At 38.8% G+C, this 24128-nt stretch overlaps 1 protein-coding gene and 1 long non-coding RNA gene across 3 annotated transcripts in view; one reads left to right on the top strand and one right to left on the bottom strand.

Annotated features, from left to right (window-relative positions):
- The window catches only part of LOC126931994 (uncharacterized), a 67708-nt gene extending 57433 nt beyond the window's left edge, over positions 1–10275 (top strand). Inside the window, exon 5 of one of the 2 annotated variants that reach the window (XR_007718072.1) lies at positions 10069–10275. This is a non-coding gene — a long non-coding RNA (uncharacterized LOC126931994). Of the gene's footprint in view, positions 1–8696; positions 8786–10068 lie in introns of those variants that run through there. The other variant, XR_007718073.1, reaches the window with a different exon arrangement.
- The window catches only part of RND3 (Rho family GTPase 3), a 1016315-nt gene that overhangs the window by 216301 nt on the left and 775886 nt on the right, over positions 1–24128 (bottom strand). The window lies entirely within an intron of this gene.

Raw genomic sequence — 24128 nt, 5'->3', positions numbered from 1 at the left:
GGATTCAATCCCAGGTCTATCTGATTTTAAAACTCATACGTTTGTTATTGTATCAGTCTTCTTTAGCTGAAATCTGTCGAAAATCTGCTCTAGATTAGGAAATCCAATTCTCTCTATTCAGAACTTGCTTGTAAGACTGATTTCTGAACCCTGCTTTGCAGGTCTGTCAATATTTTAGACAGTATAACATGCGCAGTTGTTTTTCCCTAAGTGCTATGATTTGGTGAATAGCCAACAAAAATTGGATGCCTATCTCACCCACTGCTTTAAGCACTAGCTCCCCGAATGAATGTTCTTGAAATGTCCCTGTCTTTTTTGTTTTGCATTTTTGAAGATGTGTGAAGAGGACACAACACTTCAATCATTTGTGTTTGATACAAACCAAAGAAAATGACAGTCGGTTCAATTTCAGAAGAATATTTTAAATGCTAAGCAAACAAAGGAAGCTAGTCTGCTTAGGTCTGCCTGGTGTCTTTCCTTTCCTTTTTCTTAGTTTTTTTTTTTTTTTTTTTTTAAATCCTTTTACAGGAAGTTAGTATGTTAATACTCCTGGCAGAATAGACAAAAAAATCCCTGCAACTAAAATCCAGGTTCAAAATCATTATGAAACACAGATGTGGTTGTATTTCCCAGAGCCTGGTACTGGTTGTAATGTTCCACTGACCTCCAGAGAGGTCTCAGAAAAATGCGTATTTGGCCAAAAGAAAAAAAATTTTCCTCAGTTATCTTAACTGGCTATAAACAACAGCTTTTTTTTTTTTAATCTAAAAACTACTGTAGTAGTATTGAAATTATTTTTATATCGTCATAGATACACTACACAAGAATCTAGTAATTTGAACTCATCTCTTGATTCCGAAGACAACAGTACTGACATATCTAAACTACACAAGGCACACACTTGCTTTAATATAATAAAGGGTGATTCTATAAGGGTCTATAGAAGTGACTTCTGGATCAGTTAGGGATTGAAATGGGCTTGAAATAAGGATCCTAGAACCTCAGTGAGACAATGAGTTCCCCAGGTCTTGCCCAAGTGCTTTGTTGGCAATTAGAGTAACAAAAATTACAAGAATGTATTTGACAATTATTTTTCATCCAGTACTTCAATCAAACTTCATGTTCTCATGATTGACAGATCACAAGTGCTGGTCATTCCCAGCCCCTTGCTAGATAAATGTGCAATAGTAGGTTTTTAACCCTAAGAGATTTGATATAAATAGAGCTGGTCACCAGCTAAGAAGAATGAAAAGTTATTTGTCCAGAATATCTGGGACCTGATGTCATTCAGCATATGATTAAAGCAGAACCCCTACAGCCCCAGTATCTTGTGGATGCATTGCATCATTGGTATTTCTTTCTCATTCTGTCAATTAAAAGATTTTCCACTGTTAATCAGTGTAAAGCAGTAATTACTCTCCAAATTATACAATGGCTTGGGGGCTCTGTGATGAATGTTTGTGATCCTCGGAATCCTGTCTGAAGTCTTGGGATTAGGCTTTTGCAACATCACCAAAGGATACATACATTCAGGTTATCGCACCATGAATAATAGCAAACCACGATTCAAGTAATATTACTGGCAATCTCTAAAAAATTTTTCAAGAATAATTCTACTGTTTAGATGGCTCTGGAGTTCAGACTCCTAGACCAATAATATCCTATTTTAATAAGTCATTGGATATTTGGTATTCCCAAGTACCAGGAAATTACAAGCACTTAAATCTTGGCTTCCCAATTTGTGGGGATTTACACATCTCTAAACATGCTTTAAAGTCAAAACCATGGCTCTTTTTCCCTGGTGATTTCAACCTGTGCAGATTTTGTTACCATCTTAATCCAACAGCAATTACCGTTAGTTCCATTTCTTCAGCTGGTTAGTCATAGATTGTTTTGTACTATTGCTTCATACTTCACATATATTACTTGAGTTTTCCTGAGTTTGCAGCTCCTTGAGGGTCAACTCTATGAACTTACATTCTTTTGCACCACTTTCTCACCAAACACAATTCTAATTTTACAGCATGTACTAAATAAATATTTGTTAAAGTTAATCTTCCGTGGTGGCCAAAAGAGAAATGCTAAATCCCCATCCCAGACTCCTTTTCCTCACCTGAAAGAATCGGGGAAATGTGTAACAGGATTTTGAAAGGAACATTTTCTATTGTCTCTACTGGCCTTAGAGTAGGGATTAGTCAACTTTTTCTCCTAAATACTATTAAATATTTTCAGCTTTGCCATTGCCATTGTCACTTTGCTTTTTCGCAAAACTTTAAAAATATAAAACCCATGCTTAGCTCACAGGCTATAGAAAAAGAGGCCCCAGATTATATATGATTCTTTGGTCTTTTTCCAGGGCCTGATAGTTTGCTGACCCTTGCTCTACAGCACACAGACAAAACAACAACATGTGCTCAGCTACCCCTCAGTCAAAAGAGCTACCAACATTGGGGCGCCAACTCCCTTCTTCAGGACTTAACTGGAGGAAGAAAAACCCATGCAGTTATCTAGCTAGCTAGCTATTATCATTTATTATCTATCTAATCATCCATCCATCTGGCATCTATCTATTTACCCTCTATCAATCAATCCTATAGCTATGAATTTATGTATCTATCATGAATCATGTATAATTGAGCAAACCCTTCAATTGTCTGTCTATCCATCTACCTCTCATTTATAATCTATCTACACCAATCTATCTATTTAAAGACTTGGGCATGGACAGGGAAAAAGGAGTCATCAGTGTCTTTAGAATTGACCTCATAGGGATGCTATATGAGTGTCTCAGAAATTATTTTGTACCGTTTCTAAAGTTTAAAGGGTGGCTTGGCATGAGACTCCAGGAGAATCTCTCACAGAGAGTAGACAATGTGTGTCTTTGTATGACACAAATAGGGCACTGTATCATATTGCCCATTTGGATATCTGTATAGGTAGTGGACCTGTTGATCTATGCTGAGCCTATAAAAACAGAAGAGGAGAATAAGGGGAAAAATAATAAAATTTCCACAGGCCAAGGGTACCTCATGGAATTTAGCTGAGTTTGAGCCATCATGTTGGCACCCCACCTGCATAGTAAACTTCTGGTGGCAGGAGCTGAAGTAGACAAAGCAGTAGTGTTAAGATCAGTTTTCCCATGGAGAACTAAGCAGTGAGAGGCCTTGCAATGCCCCCCAGAGGACTCACCCATGTGCCCATGAGAGCCATCATTGAGGCGACTGCTCCACAGTGGGCATGACGCCTGGTCAGGGCCACTCAGAGAACTGAAGACTGCTCGGAATGAGGACCACGACAGGAGTTAGGTAGGTCTGAGAATGCCCACTGTCATGGGCTGAATCATGTCCCCTCAAAACTCATACGTTGAAGCCCTAACCCACAATGTGACAGTATTTGGAGAAAGGGCTTTTAGGAGGTAACTAAGGTTAAATGAAATCATAAGGGTATAATCCTAATCCGGTAGGATTGGTGGACTTAAAAGAAGAGAAAGAGGCACCAGATCTCTCTCTCCCCCTCTCCCCCTCTCTCTCTCACTCTCTGTCTCTCCACATGAGCACAGAGGAAAGGCCAGGTGAGGACACAGAGAAAAATGGCCATCTGCAAACCCAGAAGTGAGTCCTCACCAGAACCTGGCCATGCTGGCACTTTGCTTTCAGGCTTGAAGCCTCCAGGACTGTGAGAAAATTAATTTCTCTTGTTTAAGCTACCCAGTCTAGGGTATTTGCTATGGCAGCCTGAGCTAAGGCAGCCCTCATTATTTTACCTTACTCTCCTTCTCAATAGCATCAACACACAGAAAGAGCTACACTTTGAAGAAAAGGGTGGAAGATACTTTTCAGAAGCATCCACTGGCATATATAAGTACTTCCCAAACAGTCATCCCCTAGCTGAAACCTGTCCTGGAAGCAAGGGAAGAGATGCAATTGAAATCAAGTCTGAGATTCATTTGTAAACTAGACTGAGTGTTGATAATGCTCTAAGATGTTGGTAAGGGAAAAGAAAATGAATTTGGCTGAGTAGCGTTGAAAGCAAAGGTTGGAAAAGAAAGATGTTTTATATCTATACCCCACAGAGTAGAGTCCTACATATTTTCTTTATTCTTTCTCTTCCTTCCTTTCTTCCTTCCTACCTTCACTTATTCATTTCTTCCTTCCCTCCCTTCCTTTTCCTTTTCTCCTTCCTTCCTTCCTTCTCTTTCCTTCCTTCCTTCCTTCTCTTTCCTCTCTTCCTTTCTTATCTTCTGATAGATGCATCCATAAACATTCAACTTCAAGTATTTTCATAAAATCCGTTTGTCATTCCTGGGACCTCAAGTCTGTAATATCTCCTGGTTCCCAGTTGGAGGACTGCTTATGGTCTCCTGGAATCCCCTTTTCCAGGACTGAGAGCCAGAAGTGCCGAGTATTTACACCCCCCAAGAGTGGCCCTTAACCAGTGACTCCTAAATATGGGAGCATGAAAACCTCAACCTCTTGACCTGGGTGGAAAGTACCTAGAGGCTGATCCATAGAGGCTGAAGATTGGTTCCCAAGACACAGACCTGAGAGGATTATTCCAGTTTAAGTAATCTATTAACCAAGTGCTCCCAGGAAAAGCCAGTAAGGAGTAGGAAAGAGAGTGTGGGAAAGCAGGATGGGGAAGGGGAGAAAACCAAGCAAGAGGGTGATCTCAGGGAAAGTCTCAGGGAAAGGCTGAAGTCAGCCTCGATGGATCAGCCTGTGAGTACTTTCCACCCAAGGCAAGGGCTTGGTGAACTTTCATGTGCCCATACCTAAGAGTCATTGGTTAAGGGCCACCCTTGAGGGATGTAAATACTCAGCACTTCTAGCTCTCAGCCCTGGAAAAGAAGACTCCTGGGGCCCGGCCCATGAGCAATCCTCCAATGGGGAAACAAAAAATGTAAAAATGAGATCCTAAAGGATCTGGGAAGATAATCAACATTATTTGCTGCACATATTCAGAGAATGTTAGAATGGAAGAGTCCTTGGAGGATGCAGTATCATGGCATGTCTTGATTAGTCATAAGTTGTGACACACACACACAAAGTACTAAAATTTATAAATGATTTTTCCAAATAACTTACTTAGAATGCAAGTTTATCCCTATAATAATGTTACTCTTGCTGGCAATCCCATGTGCATTCTTTATTGGGGCAGAAAGAGCTGGAGGTACAACTGGGACTCTGGGAATGGCATGTTCCTCAGTGCTGCCTCATTTATGCTCCAGTTCACTCCATGATTCCATTACTGTGGTTCTGATAATATTTCCAGCAATTAGAAATAATTTAGAGCTTATGACTTGTGGTTTTATAATTACTTTAGATTAAAAAAATTATCTGTGAATAAATTTGGGTTTATTTCTATAGGCCTATAGGAAAGCATAGTTCTTGCTCGAAACATATGCCAAAAGTCATTACTCTAGTAGAATCCAGCAGGCAGCCTAGTATAGAAGCGAGGCAGTTTATGCAAATGATTAAAAGTGTGCAGTTAAATTGCCTGGAGTCAAATACTGCTTTTGCTACTAACAAAATGTTTTTCATTGGACAATTTGATTAACCTTTTAAACCTAAATATCCTTATCTATTAATAGGAATAAAATTGGAACCTGCTTTATCAGGTTGTTGGAGATTAAAGGAGATAATATGTGTCAAGTGCTTAGGTATGATGCTAGTACACAGTAAGTGCATTATAAATGTTCATGTTAAGAACATAGTTTCAGGAGTTGGAAATGTCTCTGCCTAATTCCGTCTCTCTGTCCTCGGGCAGATAGCTGAGTCTAAGTTTCTTTTTAGTGAAGTGGAGATAATATTAGCATGACTGGATTTCTATGGGGATTAAATGCAATATATGAAATATCTAGCAAACTTGAAGTGCATAATAGATGTTAGTTTCCTGTCATTTCATTGGATATGCAGATACTCTCCACAGCATGAAGGAGAAGTTGTACAACCTCAGGATGAATGCCTTCAGATTCCCCTGTTTCACTGAGTCTTTTGCGTATATACAAGTGAAAACCTAGCTTCATCTTATGCCTTTGGGAAGATGACCGCAGGGACTGTTTAAGCACCTCTAAGTTCTAGTGTTGGAATATGCTTCCTTAAATTAAACTGAAATTTGCATCCATCTAACCTCAACCTTGTTTGCTCCTGGAACAATATAAACTTGAGCTGTTCTTGAGTTAATTCAGTTAGCCAATAGAGCTAAAAAATGTTTCATTTCATAAATTAAAGATATACTCCCAAAGACTAAATGTTCCAAGGTTCAGTGGCACATTAGGTGGAGTATTTTCTATGCCTTGATTATAGCAAGGCTTCAATGCAAAACACGCCAAAGTATTCACAGAACAGTCCAAACTGTTCTGTTCCCTTCAAAAACAATCTCTTGAACCTGAACTATAGCTTCTGGCATAGGCTGATCCCCAGACCTCGTTTTTGGTGCTCAAAACAGAGTCTGGACTTCATTAGTGGAATAGAGACAAGGATGGGATTGGATATTCGGATACTTTTAAAAAATTGTTTAACTTGGAGTGAAGGTTGTTGCTTGCAGTAAACAGCTTGAAGAAAGTCTTTCCCCCCCGCCCCCTCAATTACATTCAGGGCTTAGAACCAAACATTACACTTGGGAAAGAGTTCAGGGTCTCTATTAGCATTGAGTGGATGCTTTCTGTGTTTATGGCTTTGAGCAATGGTGTGACAGGCAGGTGGGTGAAGGTATGTTCCCTGGTTCGTAGCCAAGATGTGAAAACAAACTAAATGTCTATTAATAGATCAATGAATAAAGAAAATGTGGTATTACATGCAAGGCCAGGCACAGTGGCTCACGCCTGTAATCCCAGCACTTTGGGAGGCTGAGGCAGGTGGATCACTTGAAGCCAGGAGTTCGAGACCAGCCTGACCAACATGACAAAACCCAGTTTATTAGCCAGTTGTGGTGGCACTCACCTGTAATCCCCGCTACTTGGGTGACTGAGGCAGGAGAATCACTTGAACCAGGGATGCAGAGATTGCAGTGGGACAAGATCAAGCCACCACACTCCAGCCTGGGTGACACAGTGGGACTGTCTCAGGAAAAGAAAATGTGGTATATGCATCTATACATGCAATGAAGTATTATTCAACTTCAAAAAAAAAGAAAAGAAAATTCTGTAATATGTGTCAACATAGATGAACCTTGAGGACATTATGTTAAGTAAAATAAGCCAGTCACAGAAAGACAAATACTGCCTGATTCCACTTAGGTATCTAACAGAGTCAAACTCATAGAATCAAAAAGTGAAATCATGGTTAGAGGAGCTTGGGGTAGGGAAAAATGGAGAGTTGCTAATCAATAAGTATAAACTTTCAGTTATCCAAGATGCATAAGTCCTAGAGCTTGTGACTTTGAACACAAGCAAACAAATCCTTTTTCATTTAAGAAAACAATGTGCCTAGAGCTACCAATACTTGTTGTATACTTAAAATTTATTAAAAGAGTGGATCTCTGATTCGCAGGAGATCTCTGATCTCCTGTTAAATGTTCTTACCATGAAAAGGGAAAGAAGAAAGAAAGAAAGAGAGAGAGGGGCAAGAGGGAGGGAGGAAAGAAGGCAGGCAGGAAAGAAGGAAGGGAAGGGAAGGGAGGAAGGGAGGAAGGAAGAAAGATAAAGCAAGCTAGTTCTATTAAAGCCTCAATGAGAAACATCAGAGGAGGTCCCATCAGGGACCCATGCTCTGAACCCACATGGCTTTCTTCTTTTAGACACATGGAGTGGTCTGACTTCCTTCCATCCATCCCCTCAACTCCTGTTTCAGACACCCACCAACACCTAAAGCTATATCATACATCAAAGATATTCACATTTATTAATTCATTTTTTCCTTTCCCCAGCATTGAACAATTGCTTTGTTTTCTATCTCTAGGGTAAGAACTAGGAGAAAGTAAATGGGGTGACATCTTAAAATTCTAAGGTTTCCTTGTCCAAACAAACAAGCAAATAAAACACATGTACACACACACACATACACACACACCACACACACACAACCCTCCTTTGTGTAGCTTCAAATTTATGTTTGCTTCATCAAGCATATAGCAGCCTCCAAATTACTACATGTTTTCATCATTAAAGTGCAATCTTAGTCTGAGCAGGAACAAAATAAATCTTTCTGTCTCCAAGATATTTGTTGTGATAGTGCTACCACAGCCATTTGTATTTGTTCTTGTTTGTTCCTCATAATGCCCTCTCAACTGCTGTTTTAAGGCAAGTAGGAGTATTATAGACCAATAAGTACTGGAAAAAGTCCTGGAGACGTTCTCATTAATGAAGGAGGAAATCTAAAACTCAGGAAGTACAAAGATTTAGCCTGAACACAGTTACACAATTATTAGCAACAGAACGGCTTTGAGACTCGAAGGTCTTAGAATGTCCAGTCCTCCCTCCAGATGGCCCCCATTGTTTCAGTTGACTCTGGCACAAATTGTTCCTTTTCTTGCTGATGCAGCCTTCTACAGTACTCCTTGATCACTCTTGAAGAACAACTCCAGGGAGCACAGAGTAACTAGGTTCCTATTATGTTCCTGGACATTTATTTGTAAACCAAAAAGTAACGGAGACAGACCTCTATCGATTAGAGGTTTATTTTGCCAAGGTTGAGAATATGCTTGGGAAAAAATTTCACAAGTCACGGTAGGATTTCTGTTCTGTGCTTTTTCCAAAGAGGATTTGAGGAACTTCGATGTTTAAAAAGAAAAGAGCAAGCAGGAGGGGAAGGAAGAAAAAAAAAAGAAGAGAGGGCAGGCAGCAGGCAATGAGGCAAGTAGTTACACTTGGGAACAAAAGGAAGGCAGGTTTTTTCTTTGCTTGTTTTTTTTCATGACTCAGTTCCCAAGCTTAACTTTTTCTTTGGCATAGTGAGTTTGGGGTTCAAAGATTTTATTTTTCTTTCACATATCTTTCTCTTTTACATTCTCCCTTGTGTCTTCACTGTCCAGGGCCTTCTCTTCAAGAACCACACAGACTATTCTACTGAAAAGCACCCTGGGAAACCCCAGGTCCCTGCTTTTGCCAAAACTGGCTACAGACTCCATCCCAGTATTTCAACATCCTCCACATCATTCCTGACTTTGAACACAGGCAAACAAATCCTTTTCCATTTAAGAAAACAAAGATGACAAACATGAGGAAGTATTAAATTCCAGAACCTTAAAAAGTTCTCCCAAGTCCTGTTTCCAATTAAGTTGAAGCCAGTTAGACTCTAGCTCTCCTCTTTTTATCCTCAGGCTAGAGTTTCCCAAATTTCATCCTATTTTTCACCACCCTCTGCATTATAAACAGACATCTTCTCCTTCTTCAAGAAATCTCATTTCCCAATACATAGGCCCAAAGAAGAAATCAGGGCAGAAAAATCATGTGCTCTTATTAACAACCATTTCAACAATCTCAGTGGGTACAGATGTCGTACCTTTAGATATTTTTCACTCTCTTCACTAAAGAAAACTGGTAGTTTTATCCTCCATCAATAGCATTTTAATAAAATATTTTTATTTTTTAAATATGGGAATGCAATATATTTCTGCCATAAGGGAACTTGTTTAAATTTCTTTAGGCCATTATTTATTGTCTATTTAACTGACTAAGGAATCCCTGAAACCTAGGACATTAGTGTATATTAGCATCCTAAACCATACATTCTTGGAAACGTTTGTCTAATATAAGGCAGCAATGACTTGCTTTAAATGTTTCTGGAATGCAACTCCGCTCATTTTACCTACTCCTTCAGAAAATAATATCTCCAGCTGAAATGCTTAGCTTCATTTGTTTCATGTTTTCTCTATACTGGGCATTATGCTAAGAGAGATATTATCCTCATTTAATAGAAAAAGAAATCTGGATTAAGCAATATATTCGGGAGTTTTTTAATGTAAAAAAGAGAATCCCAACTTACAGTGGCCTAAGCAACAAGGATTTTTTATTATCTCATAGAGCAAGAAATTTTGAGGCAGAATGACTCTAGGGATGGTTAACTCATTAGCTCAATGACATCATCAGTGATCTGGAACTTTTCCATCTTTTTGTTCTCCCATCTTCAGCACTGCCACTTTGTCAAAGACCAGCTGACCTCACGGGCACAAGCATGCCATGCAGATATGACAATGTCCAACAAAACATGAGAGAGAAGGAGAAAGAATGGGTCTTTGGCATCTATTCAAATGTGGGTTATTTTTTTTTTCTATGAGCCTCTATAAGATAAAAATCAGACCCTCTATATCAGTTCTCACTGCATGTCAGATCTCAATAAAATAAATGACTTTCTTTTTTGGTTGATTCTTAATATTTTACTGGGACAGTAGTCCTTTCAAAAGTTTATAATCATGTTATTCAAATATCCTTTTAAAAATTGGCTTAGTTATCACTACACAGTTGCTTTCCCCTCCCTTTCTGTGATATCCTCCTTCCCCCTACCTAAGCATCACAGAGCCTCTCCTCCCCTGTTGACCATAAGGCGATTCTTAGAGGAGGTCTTAGGATGTGCCAGTATATAAAAGTCTGTAATTTCCATGAATTGAAAGAAGTGGGGCTTGATGGACACCTGGTCACTGGCTGGTTTAGCATTTCTTTTCCTCCTTCCCACAATAAATTCTTAGTAACACAATAGGGTCTAATGTTAATTCTTAGTTTGGGGGATTATTTTCCACAACATTGACTGAATTCTTTTAATGTCTAATTAGACAGACCTGCATCCCAGGACTGTGCCAGTCCAATCACTGTTGGGGGAAATGACTGGGAGCTTGGAATAGGGTCAGACCTACCTGCCTTTTTCAGGTAAACAATGGCACACAAACAGGACTAGGACGGTCTCAGCAAGGAATAAGTGGAGAGTGGCTGTGCGGTAAGCATCCAATAAATAAAGTCAAAAGATACACACAGTGCATGCCTACAATTATATTATTCATTTAGACTCGAGTCCAAGTGGATATTTGCATTTAAAACCTCTTTTCCAATCATGGTAAAAGAAAGGACTTTGCCTTCTCTGCAAAATAAATTATTACCTGGGCATTAAGTATACCAAGTTAGTTGATTCTTTGAAGTTGCTTGGCTGTACCCTTCCATCTACACTTTTGTGCACTATTTTGAAGTCAAACTAGGTATCTGGGTATGAAAGGAGAAGTCTTACTCTTCTAGGTCCCAAGTAGTGAGATAAATTCCAAGAAGAACTGCTGCCCATTAGAATTAGAAATATCACTAATAATTACTAGTACGTATTTATATTGTCATTTATTTCTTCAGGTTTTAAAGCATATCATCTTAATTGTGCAGTTCTCAAAGGCAGTGTAGAAGTGAATAAGAGTTACATCAGGGACAAATATCCTAACCCAACTATTTGTAATTTATAAAAGAACAAAAGTGACCTAGACCAACACCATTTATTTCCTTGGTTCAATTCAAATGACCTGAAATGTATTGGCAGGATTCACAAAGATTTTGAGTTTTAAATATATGAAAGTCCCAGATGGTTTTATTGGCTTGACATTTTTCTATGATTTCATTTTGTCAGAGCAGCCACCTAAGAGCATAACTAACACTGATTTAAGTTGGCCCCTTCCAGACGCGTTGAAAAATAATTGAATAAAGAAGAATAAGGCATTAATATGCTGATGTTTCATTATGAATTGCAAAATGATCCACATAGTTCTATAAAATTTCAGGGCCAAAAATAACTCACACAGCAGTGAATTGCAGACATTGATACACTTTATGCCCAAAAATTATTGGGTGAAAGATGGCTTAGAGATTATTCCCCCCACCAAAGAAGGAGAGAGAGAAAAAAAAAATGATCCAGACATCCACTGGCTTCCAAATACTTAGAGAAAAGAAAAAAGTATATATACATTAGTTATCTCTCCAGGTCCACCTGACCATCTAAAACTGACATTCTGAAAACCAGAGGGGAGTATTCTAGTGATAGCAGGAAATTAGAATTTTTGTGGGCTTTACACTTTTTCAGAGACATCTGCTTATAGTCATCCTTATGGTCTCACTATTTCCATAGTTTTAGAAGAACTCTTTTCGATTTTGGGGCCAAAGCATTTTTTTCCTTTCTGCCAATCTGTATTTTTTAGAGAGTTAGCCAAAGTGCTAAATTAATATGAAATAGATGGCCAATCACAGTCAAACTGGGAGAGAGGATACATTTGCTTTCTCAGAGTCCCCTGAAGAGCTGTTTTTTTCTCCCTTCTTTGTCTTTTTCCACTTTTGACTAGCCAATTTTGCCCTCTTAGCAAAATCTGTTCTTGAAAGACACAAAATACACACACAGTGCATGCCTACAATTATATTATTCATTTAGACTCTAGTCCAAGTGGATATTTGCATTTAAAACCTCTTTTCCAATCTTTGTAAAAGAAAGGACTTTGCATTCTCTGCAAAATAAATATGATCCAAATATCTCTGGGCCTCACCAGTTTTGGGATACAGCATGTGACATTCAGTGTCATATCTCAGATTTCACAGCGCTTGTCCCCATCAGCTAACCAGGTCCCTAAATCTGCAAATCTTTTTTCATCATCCCCATCGTGCCTAGTGGCCTGCTGGACTCCTATATCTTATGAACTTGTCCATCAGCCATAGTCACCACTGGACAAGTGTTGTTTTCCACATTTTTCATGCTCTGTTCTAGCTCCTCCTGGCCAGTATTTCTTTTTTCCTCCTGAGACACTGCTGTGCCTGACATCTGTCATGGCTCACGTGGCCAACCGTGACGATGCCAAAGCTATGCTGAGACTCTTCTCTCAATGGTTCCAAACTTGTCCATCCTTGAGGTACTTAGAGTGCGCTGGCAGTTGGTGGAGAGGAAATGCCTTTTCCTGTTATCGAGATACATGATTCCATCCAAGAATCGTAAACACGATGCCTGTATTGCCCGTATTTCTCTTCCTTCTGTGCACCCATTTACCAATTTCTCAAATTTCTTTAGTTTAAATAAATAAATAAACAAGGCCCATGTGGAAATCAATTCTTTGAATGAAGCTTTTGAGGGAGTGCTTTCTGTCCTTGGGGCATTTATCATTTTGGAGGAAGACAAACATAAAACCTATAAAAATCAATGTAATAAAGGGATTAATGTGTGGTTTTAGAATAGAAGTGCTGTTTCTAGAATAAAAAAGGAAACAATAATTTTTGGCTGACTAGGCTGAAGAGACTTCAAGGACAAAATTTTAATAAACAAAGAGAAAAGGACCAGCAGCCCATGTGGAGTGGACAGAATGAACAGAGAAACCGAGGTGGGGAGAAGCACAGTGTGTGCCAGGCAGGCTGAGGACTCTCATCTGGGGTCTGGGTTCACTGAAGGAAATAGAACTAGAGGACCTGAACTTTCTCAGTGGAGTGAGAAATCATTTTCCACAGTATGTGCCATGCCTCCCGCTCAATCACATTCAAACCTGATGATTCAGATCCAAAATTGTTTTAAAGGCAATCTGGTTTCATGTATATTTCATGTGTATTTATTTATGTTGGAAAGAATGTGATCTTCAGATCACTGCCTAAAACGGGTTCTTGGTGATATTTTATATACTTGAGGATATAGATGTTTTCACTTCTTCTGGTAGAAAGATATCAGTTAGAAAATGAGACTAGCATGTAAGTAATGTGTTTTGCAAATGGCAGGTACTCAATGAATACTTAGGGAAGAAATTTCCATGAAAAGAAAAGACTTTGCTTAACTAGACCATAGTTGCAAAACTGGTTTTTAAGCTTTGTTCTTCAAAGGGACTATAGAGACACGTAGGAGAAGGATTCCTTCGTCTACACACACACACACACGCACATCCTTTAACTAGAAGACCTTCACTTTTATTTTTCCTATATAGGAGCTCTGAACAAGACTTCCTTAATAGAAAATAAGTGTTCATGCTTTAAAACTTTTGAAATATATTCTTAAAATTATTGAATTAGTACCCCTGAAAAAAGGACAAGGAGGATTTTTGAAATTCTGATGAAATTGTGATTACAGGAGATTTGCTAATCTGATTAAGAAAGCTTCAAAGCATACTTTGGGAGGCTGAGGCAGGCAGATCATGAGGTCAGGAGATGGAGAAGACCATCCTGGCTAACATGGTAAAATCCCATCTCTACTAAAAACACAAAAATTTAGCCCAGTATGGTGGTGAGTGCCTGTAGTCCCAGCTACTCCGGAGGCTGAGGCAGGAGAATGGCGTGAACTCGGGAGGCGGAGCTTGCAGTGAGCTGAGATTGCACCACTGCACTCCAGCCTGGGTGACACAGCAAGACTCTGTCTCAAAAAAAACCAAAAAACAAAAAACAAAAAAACAAAAAAAATGCTTCAAAGCAATAATGTCAAGCAAGACAGAAAAAAGAAATACCATGGTGAGTGATAAGAATGATAAATAAAGATGATTATATAGGAAGTTGAAAAAACTTGCAGAAAATAAAACATTCTAATATTTTTCAATTCTTATAAGCTGTTTACTGAGTAAAGGTTTTAAACAATTAAAATTAAATTTTAGATACTAACAAGTAAATACTATTTCATGTAACACTGATACTTCTTTGTATGGGGATTCATGAACAGGAATACAGAATGGAAGAGGAACATTTTTAGACAGAAATTGCCTACTAGTAAGGGAATAATTACTAGTGCTATACATCAAATGCTATTCTCAAGAAAATCTCTGAACTTGATGATAGAGATCTATGTACAGAGCATCTGATAAAAGTGTACTATAGACAACCATGTAGAAGCCAAAAAGGGTCAACACCCTTTTTGGAGTGGTTAGGAGAGACGTAATAATACATTTGAGTAAGCAGAAGAAGAAAGAGGCCTGGGAGAAGGATAAATTTTACAATAGGCGATACACAGGCAAGGTAAAAAGCAGCTGGAAATAATAATATTAACATTAGGCTTATCCTATGGGAAAGAATGTGGAAAAAAAACATATAACCATATTATAAGTTGGGATCATAAATAAAAATGAATATAGAAAGGAAAAAGAACTATCTCAGTAAAGGTTTAGCCAGCTAAAGGATTGGCCCAAGTGCCATTTATTTGGGGAATTTAAAACACAAATTTTTAATGAAGTTGCTATGGTTATTATATTTAACCAACCATCATGATGATTTATAGTTTTTTGTGTGTGGGCCGGGCGGGAAGTGGTTGTTTGTTTGAGACAGGGTCTCACTTGGGTTGCCCAGGCTGGAATGCAATGGCACGATCTTGGCTCGCTCTAGCCTCAACCTTTGGGGCCCTCACCGAAGTCTCCTGGTAGCTGGATCTACAGGTACACGCCACCATAGCTGGCTAGTCTTTTGTATTTTTAGTTGTAGGGTCCAGCCCCATAGGGTCGGTGGGTTTTAATCCCCGGAGATTAATCTCGGAGACGAGAGATTGTAGGAATAAAGACACAAGACAAAGAGATAAAAGACAAGACAGCTGGGCTTGAGGGACCACTACCACCAAGACACGGAGACCGGTAATGGCCTCGAATGCCCAGCTGCACTGATATTTATTGGATACAAGGCAAAGGGGCAGGGTAAGGAGTGTGAGCCACCGCCAATGATAGGTAAGGTCACGTGGGTCACGTGTCCACTGGACAAGGGCCCTTCCCTGTTTGGCAGTCGAGGCAGAGAGACAGACACAGGGAGAGAGGACACAGCCTACACCATTATTTCTTCATATCAGAGGTTTTTAGTACTTTCACTAATTTGCTACTGCTATCTAAAAGGCAGAGCCAGGTGTACAGGATGGAACATGAAGGTGGACTAGGAGTGTGACCACTGAAGCACAGCATCACAGGGAGACGGTTAGGCCTCCGGATAATTGCGGGTGGACCTGACCGATGTCAGGCCCTCCACAAGAGGTGGAGGAGTAGAGTCTTTTCTAAACTCCCCCAGGGAAAGGGAGACTCCCTTTCCCGGTCTGCTAAGTAGCGGGTGTTTTTCCTTGACACTGACGCTACCCCTAGACCAAGGTTGGCAACGGGCGTCTTCCCAGACGCTGGCGTTACCGCTAGACCAAGGAGCCCTCTGGTGGCCCTGCCCGGGCATAACAGAAGGTTCGCACTCTTCTGGTCACTTCTCACTGTGTCCCCTCAGCTCGTATCACTGTATGGCCTGGTTTTTCCTAGGTTATGATTGTAGAGCGAGGATTATTATTATATTGAAATAAAGAGTAACTGCTACAAACTAATGACTAATGATATTCACATATAATCATATCTGTGATCTATATCTAGTATAACTGTTCTTATTTTATATATTTTATTACACTGGAACAGCTTGTGCCCTCAGTCTCTTGCCTTGGTGCCTGGGTGGCTTGCCACCCACATTTAGTAGAGCCAGGATTTCGCCCCGTTGCCCAGGCTGGTCTCAAAGTCCTGGATTCAAGCAATCTGTCCACCTTGACCTCCCTAAGGGCTGAGATTATAGGCATGAACCAATGTGCCCGGCTAGTGATTTACAGTCAATGCAAGTATTTGCAATCTAGCTTGTTGTTAATAATGGAGTATGGTTATGTTGTATCAATTAGGAATTTTTTATTTACAGCATGTTAGTTGCTATTCATCTAAGTACCATAATAGACATAATAATTATGCTATTCTTGTGGCCTGAAAAGGTGATATTTATGCTGTGCTCTCTCTATAAGAAGCAACAAATGAGGGTAAGTAAATGCCACTTTTGCATAACACTTATCCTTTAGGATCTCTGGGAATGCTTCTCAGGTGGGTTGATAAGAAGAAGAAGAATGAAATAACTTCTACCCATATTATGAATCTACTGTTGCATGTCAGGGTGCATTGATGTTAGAGATTTTATCAACAGCCTGGAACATTTGTCTACTGCTATGAAAGTGATCCATATCATCATAGCTAGGCACAGAAATAACTTCGTCAAGTTTTGTCAAGGAATATGGAGGAGAATATGAAGTTCTTTCATACAAAATAGAAGGAGTCTTTTTTTTTTTTTTGAGATGGAGTCTCGCTCTGTCACCCAGGCTAGAGTGCAGTGGCACGATCTTGGCTCACTGCAACCTTAGCCTCCCAGCGTTGAAGCAATCCTCCTGCCTCAGCCACCCCAGTAGCTGGGACTACAGGCGCACACCACCACACCCAGCTAATTTTTGTATTTTAGTAGAGACGAGGTTTCACCGTGTTGGCCAGGGTGGTCTCCATCTCTTGACCTCGTGATCTGCCCACCTCGACCTCCCAAACTGCTAGGATTACAGGCATACGCCACCATGCTCAGCCAGAAAGAGTCTTCAATACAACCTTTATTGACTTTGGACAGAGTCTTCAACCCCCACCCATTCATTACCCTTTTTATTTGAAGACAAAACCCACTCACAGAACCATTTGGCATGCAGGATGTCATTCTGAATTGGCTTACTTGAAAAAACTTTTGGCCACAGGAGTTATATAAACCTTTTCATTAAGGCCCTATAGACCACATTTTAGACAATTATTTTAAAACTATGAGCCATGTCAGCCAAACAGACATTCTGGAACGAAAGACTGGAGATAAACAATCTGAATTTTTTTTCCGTTGCTGGAGGAAGTGATTCTTTAGGCTGAAATCAAAAGCAACAACATTCTGTCTGTTTTTATGCAAGCCAAAATCTACAGACACCTGGAAACACCAGATAATGTTTTTAAAAGATTACTTCCCCTCAGATGGCCTGAAAGTGAGATGTGGACTCATAATCCTTTGCTCACCCAAAGGCCTTATGAAAGTTCCTCTCCCTGACTTGAGGGCACAGGATGTGCTATCACATCAATTTCTCCGGAAGACACAGTAATTCCACTTCTCCTTGAAACAAACCTATTCTCATCTAGTAAAACTAGTAATGAGAATTCTGATTTTATTTGTTTTTCTCTTACAGGCATTTATCATTTGGAGTTTCTAGCATTTACAAGCACAGGAACGAAAACTCAAAATTGATTGTCAAAAGATGATTTTCACAGAGCCATATTTGCTTCTTGGTCAATCCAAAAAACAACTGTCTTCTCATTGCAAGTTAAAGTAGAACACGATTAAGGCTTACATTTTTAGTTTTATGCAAAATTTACATTTTTTAAATGAACATTTTCATGTTAAGGTTGAGAATAAGAGAACTTTTTTCAGAAAAATTGTTTTATATTCTGTCTTTATGAAAGAAATGAATGTGCAATGCAAGAAAAAAGATTATATAAAGAAGTGTAGAAATGTGTGTATGTGTTTCTGGAAAGGAAATAAATAGCTTTCATCAGATTCTCAGATATTTATGACCCAAAAAAGATCAAGATACTAATAAAGAGTTAGTTCATAATCATGTCCTTGGTTCTATTCTATTTAGCTCTCTAATATCAAGTTGAATCACACACAACCGCACACAAGTGTATGATAATTTTTTACTTACAAAAACAGCAATTTTACAAGGCACAGTCTAATATCTTCAATGAATTCTAAGAAGCATGAAAAAGTAAGGAAGAATAGCTAATATGTTGGACCCAGAATCAAGTTTGAAAAAAATCTTGGCATACTGAGATATGGAGTAGATATATATTACAATGAAAGATGACAAAAATAAGCCAAAAATCCTACATGGAGCTGCACAAAACAACATTTTTCAAGCATAGTGTAGCAGAGATATTTCAACATGCAGGTAAAAGAAACCCCAAGGACCTAGATGAAGACAAGCTCCGCATGAGATAACAACATGGCAGGCCTGCTAATGAACAAAAACAGTCTCAGCATTAGGCCAAGCCATTGACTTTCACTCAATACTCCCTGTATGCAAGACTTTGTATTAGGCATTTTAGATTTACTTTCTCATGTAGCTTTCATAACAGCACTTTGAGGTAAATGTCAATGGCTCCATTTGATAGGTGATAAAACTGAGCACAGAAAAGCTGCATGACTTGCCTACAGTTAATACATGTTGGTGATGGAAAATGTAATAATTATTAATAATAATTTGCTGAAATGTATTGAGCTTTTCCTGATAATCAGGAACTATGGCATGTTCCTACATAATTTTGTTTCTTACTGATATTAATACTTATAAAAACACTCTTAGGCAAATATTATTATCATTTCACAAATGAGAAAAGTGAGGTTCAAAGATTCCATCTAGCTTGATAAAGGTCTTCAAACTCCAGCACCAGATATGAATACAACAGCTTTAGAGAAAGTGTTTAAGCAGATCCCATGATTGGAAAAGGTCAAATTCCTTATTATACGTATATCACCAAGAGGCTCTGCTTCTCTGATCTGATTATGACTGATACCCACGTAGAAACCTATCTGTACTTAGGTTTACACAAAATTCTGGGAGATTACATGCCCACATATTAACAGCAGTTATATCTGAGAAATGGAATTCATAATGCTGACTTTTTTCTACTCAAATGTATGCTCTAAATTCTTGACAGGGAACATATGTTACTTGAGAGCTGATAATTTTAAAAATGAAAGTTATTTTTAATCCTCCTCATTACTGAGTTCATTTATTAGAAAAATGTCATTACCACTGAACCCGTGAACTTGAGCTCTAACATGGTACTATAAGCGCACGTGAGTTCCCCAATACTGAGACAAGTCAATAGATTGCGTGGGAAAGGATGGTAAAAACTATATTCTGTATCTGAAAAGAAAATTAATAGAGCCAGAATAGTTATTTGCCTTGTAAATGTACACGCCCAGTGAGACCACTTCCTTCTGCAAAGGCAATGGAAAAGTTCACGCCGCCACCATGCCCCTCAGTGAGCAGGAACTGAGGCCTTCAGTGAGCACGATGCTGCCCTACAGGACCCATCAGACCAACAGGGCCATGTACATGACCTGGGGGTGGAGGTAGTTACCTAAAGTGCCAGCTCTCTCTCCTCTGTGGAAGCAGACATATACAACTGACTGTAGTGACATACACAGACAAATGCGCTCAAACTTAGTGCTGAAAAGCAAATCATAAAGGAGAAAGTGAGGTTGAAAGAGACAATCAGGTAAGAAGTGCAGAGAGAAGTGGGAAAGTAAATGTGGGCAAGAAATGGGGCTGAAACAGTGGAAGAGAGCAGTTGAGCAAGTTGGGGGTGAGGCAGGAGAAAGGGGATGGGAGGACAGTGAGTGGCAAAGAAAAATGCAGGGAAGAGAAGGTTTTACTTCCCATCACACAGCTTCTTCTGACCTATGAGATGCCACCTCCTTTTGGGGTTCTCTTTTATCTTTTCCTTTTGTCTCTCACCCTTCCCGCCCATTAGTTCTCTTCCCTTTGTTATTTTCTCTCTTCCTCTCTTTCTTCAAATTAAAATCCCTTTTGTCCTGTGAAGCCTAAGAATGACATAAATCGCAAAAATAAAGAGTCTATAGAAAGAGAGGAAGGGGAGGAAAACAGTAGGGAGGTTATGGAATTCTAGCACAAGCTTCTAATGAATTAAAAGTATGCAAATGGAACTGCAAATAAAGAGACGCATAATGCATAGAAGCTTAGGGAGGGCATGGGAACTCCTGGCACCAGTTTAACTTTGTTTGTCTAGGGTTCTGTCACATAGTGGAAAGATTATAGTCATTATTTGGGCTGAGTTAGACACATTCATAAGCATTATGTTTAATGAAAACAGAAGCATAATTGAGGCCTGAATCTCCCGTGAAAAGAAAACACTAGAATACACAGATACACACACACTTTTTTTAAAAAAATGTAAGAGTATGAATTAGAGTAGGAGTCAGTAAACTACAGCCCAAGACTTCACTCCATTGCCCCCTGTTTTGGTACAGCCAGTGAGCTTAGAATGATTTTTATATTTTTAAAGGATGAAAGAAAAATTAAAAGAAGAATATTTTGTGACACATGAAAAGGATGAAATTTCAGAGTCCATAAATAAAGTTTTATTGAGAGAGAGTCACCCCATTTATTTACCTATTGTCTGTCTTTTATCCTACTGCTTTTACTCTACAATGGCAGAGTTGTGTAGTGGTGACAGAGATTGCATGTCCCATCAATCACAACATATTTACTCCTGGCCCATAACAGAAAAAGATCGCCAAGCCCTGACTTAGGGCATTGCTTACCGACAGGGAAACGTACACTTTCCTACTGATGATCAAATGGTTGGGAAGTCACCGCTCTGTGTCCCTCTTAGATTTCTCACTCTCTCTTCTCCATTGTAGGATTGTCCCAGAAAAAAAAAAAAAAAAGAGCTTTATAGGTGTGTTAGTCTTTTTAATTTTTAAGGATTTTTTTTTTTTTTTTTTGCCCATAAAAAGCAGTACCTCAAATTATCATCCTATTTGGTATAATCACTATTTGTTATAAATAGAGATTTGTTATCAATAGTTATCTAAAGTGCCAGCTCTCTCTCCTCTGTGGAAGCAGACAGGTGAAAGGCTGACTGTAGTGACATATACAGATGTGCTCAAAGTTATTTGTTATAGAGATTATACCGAATAGAGATTTAGATAGAGATTTTACCAAATCTCTGTTTGATAAATAAATAAATAAATAATGTCAAGTACATCTCATTTTGTGCTTTTCGTGTTTACTCTTTTATTTCTGGAGGCGACTTACCAATAAACCTAAGGAAAAAGCATCTTTTTCAGATAAACACCCAAGGCCATCATAAAAATAAGTCTCTTCTTAATTGCTCAGCTCATGATCTACATTTTCTTAAGTGACAAAGATCCTTACTGAATATCAAGAAAACACTATGTGCAGTGAAAATCCATGATACCCCTTACAAGAATCTTGGGATTGTCATGCTCAGATTTGGAGGAATGTTCATGCCCATTCAACATTGCTAAGTAAATTAGCCACTATTTGCACACAGAAAGTTTCCGTAGAATTTTTAGAAACAGAAGTATTTTTGTAACTTTGAAAAAATGTCATTTAACTGTGTGATTTTGTACAGCTTACAGGTGTGCGAAGGAGGTCACAGAAATCACAGAAATAATGCACGCTTAAACTGACAGATGGTCTTTTCTGAAGCCTAGATGATACTTCACTACAACTCCTTATGAGTTAATCAGGAAATGTTCACTCAGCACATAGTCTCAACTAGAGCGGTATATACGTCATATTTATTTTCTTTGAAATGGTAAAGATTCAACATTACTGCAACTACAGCATTAAATACTTTCATAGTTACCTTTATAAAACTTCCCTTTTTATTATTAAATTCATCAGGTTTCAGGCAAGGAAACTATTGTTTCCATAAATAATCAAAATCAAAGCACAATAGTGATATCAGAAAGTGACAGTCAAGATCATTTTTTGTTGTTGTTCTATGTATTTATTTGTCTGGGTTTTTTTAGATTGATTTCTTTGTGGCATTCACTCTTTAGAATATTTAGATAAGTGAAGTAGCAGATCTATTATGCAATATCAAAATAATCAGAATTATAAAAATCATAAGTGAAGCTAAAATGAAAGGCCCAAACACTGTTTTACCCATGGAGGTGCAAACTGTAATCCTGCTAGAAGCTGAGTCACCCCATTAACCATCAACTTTCCAATTAGAGCTTTGGGGTAATCTTTTGGAATTGCTGTAATGTTTAAAAGTAACTGGTAATTACATAATTTATAAAAGTATCTGCTCATTATGACAAAGCCACTCAGGGGAGACAAGGAGTACATGTAATGTAATATAACAGGTTGATTGTATAAATGGTTCAGCCACTTTACTGCTATTACTTTATGCTGAACAATAAGTAATGGTTCAGTTCACTCTAAAGCTCATCACAGTGTGCTTACCTCTTACACTGCTGGTTCAGGTCTTTCTTTTGAAGAAAACTGGTTGATAACGTATAATATGTCAGAATGTAACACACAAAAAAGTATAGCTCTAGACACTTATTTGGAATTAGTGTGAAACAAGCTTATGTTTCAATCCATCAAGAAGAAGATTGCTTCCCAAATGGGGTTGGTGCTATGAATTAAGAGCAAGTAGCAGTAGACAGAAAGGATGTTGCTGTACTTTGAGAGGCTCACTAATTTCCTTGGTGCTCAGCTGTTGACTCTATGTGGGGGTGCAGGGGTGGAAGTGCTGATGATGTCCCATTTTGTGAAGAAGTCATATCCAGCTTCCTTGTTCATGTTAGTCCAGCTACAGGCTTTACAAGCCTTAGAATTGTAGTCTGTGGATTGCAATGGATATTTTCAAATTTGACATGTACTGCTACTTCTGTATTTTAAAATACATATATAAGCTTCATTACTAATTGACATTACTTTTTATTGTTCAGACAACCAGATGTCCACAATGATGTAAAATAATTCTTAAAACTTAAATGGAAGAAAAATTATCTGTTATCCTTTTGTAAGCTTCCCTTTAAGCCTACCAGATTCATAAATTACATTAGGGATTAGTGTAGATAACTGCAAGGTAGTATTTTAATTGGTTTTATTATTTTTTAGGTATGGTAAGCCCAACAGGTCAAGAGGTGATTGCCATTGAAATGATACTTTGTTGATCACAGTTCCCAAGCAGACAGGCACACCACACTCTGCAGGACCACATGGGGAATCACTGGAGTGAGTAGTGGGGAGAGGGAGAGGAAAAGGGAGGTGGAGAGGGAGACATTGTGGGCAAGAGCCTTTACTGTGGTTTCTTCAGGAAGGAATGGAATAGGCAGGGTATGCAGGCTTAGGATTGGCTAGCTGAAATCATTTCAGCAGGCTCTGGGGCACAGGAGCTGCCCTTTGTTGTCTGGTATCTGAGCCTGGAGTCATTAGGGCGGGTGGATAGTGGTCGAGGGTGTGAGAGCCCAATAAAGAAGGTGGTTGGATGGTTGGAGCTGTGAGCTCTGGAGTAGTTGATTTGCTCTTGAAAGCATGCTTGATGCAGAGTTGTTTACCATCTCTAGGAATTGGCTGACCTTGAGAGGGGCAGCAAAGTCCCAGATGTCAAAGTATCAGAACACAAAAAATGAAAAACACAGTTAGTGCAAGTATTCACTCATCTTTATTGCAAAGTGTTGAATACATTTCTTCTTACTATGAAAAATGGCTTTGATTCTTATTATTACTGATAAGAGTGAAACAATTCAATGCAAATTTTTATATTGCCTTTCTTCTCCACAAATTCTCTTTGTATCTTCCATCATTTTTATCTAATGTCTCCTGACTCAGAAGAATCATCTCTACTTTAATTGTAAATATTGGTCT

This window comes from Macaca thibetana, chromosome 12, assembly GCF_024542745.1.
Source record: "Macaca thibetana thibetana isolate TM-01 chromosome 12, ASM2454274v1, whole genome shotgun sequence".
Taxonomy (NCBI): domain Eukaryota; kingdom Metazoa; phylum Chordata; class Mammalia; order Primates; family Cercopithecidae; genus Macaca; species Macaca thibetana.
This window is presented reverse-complemented; position numbering and strand designations above follow the sequence as displayed.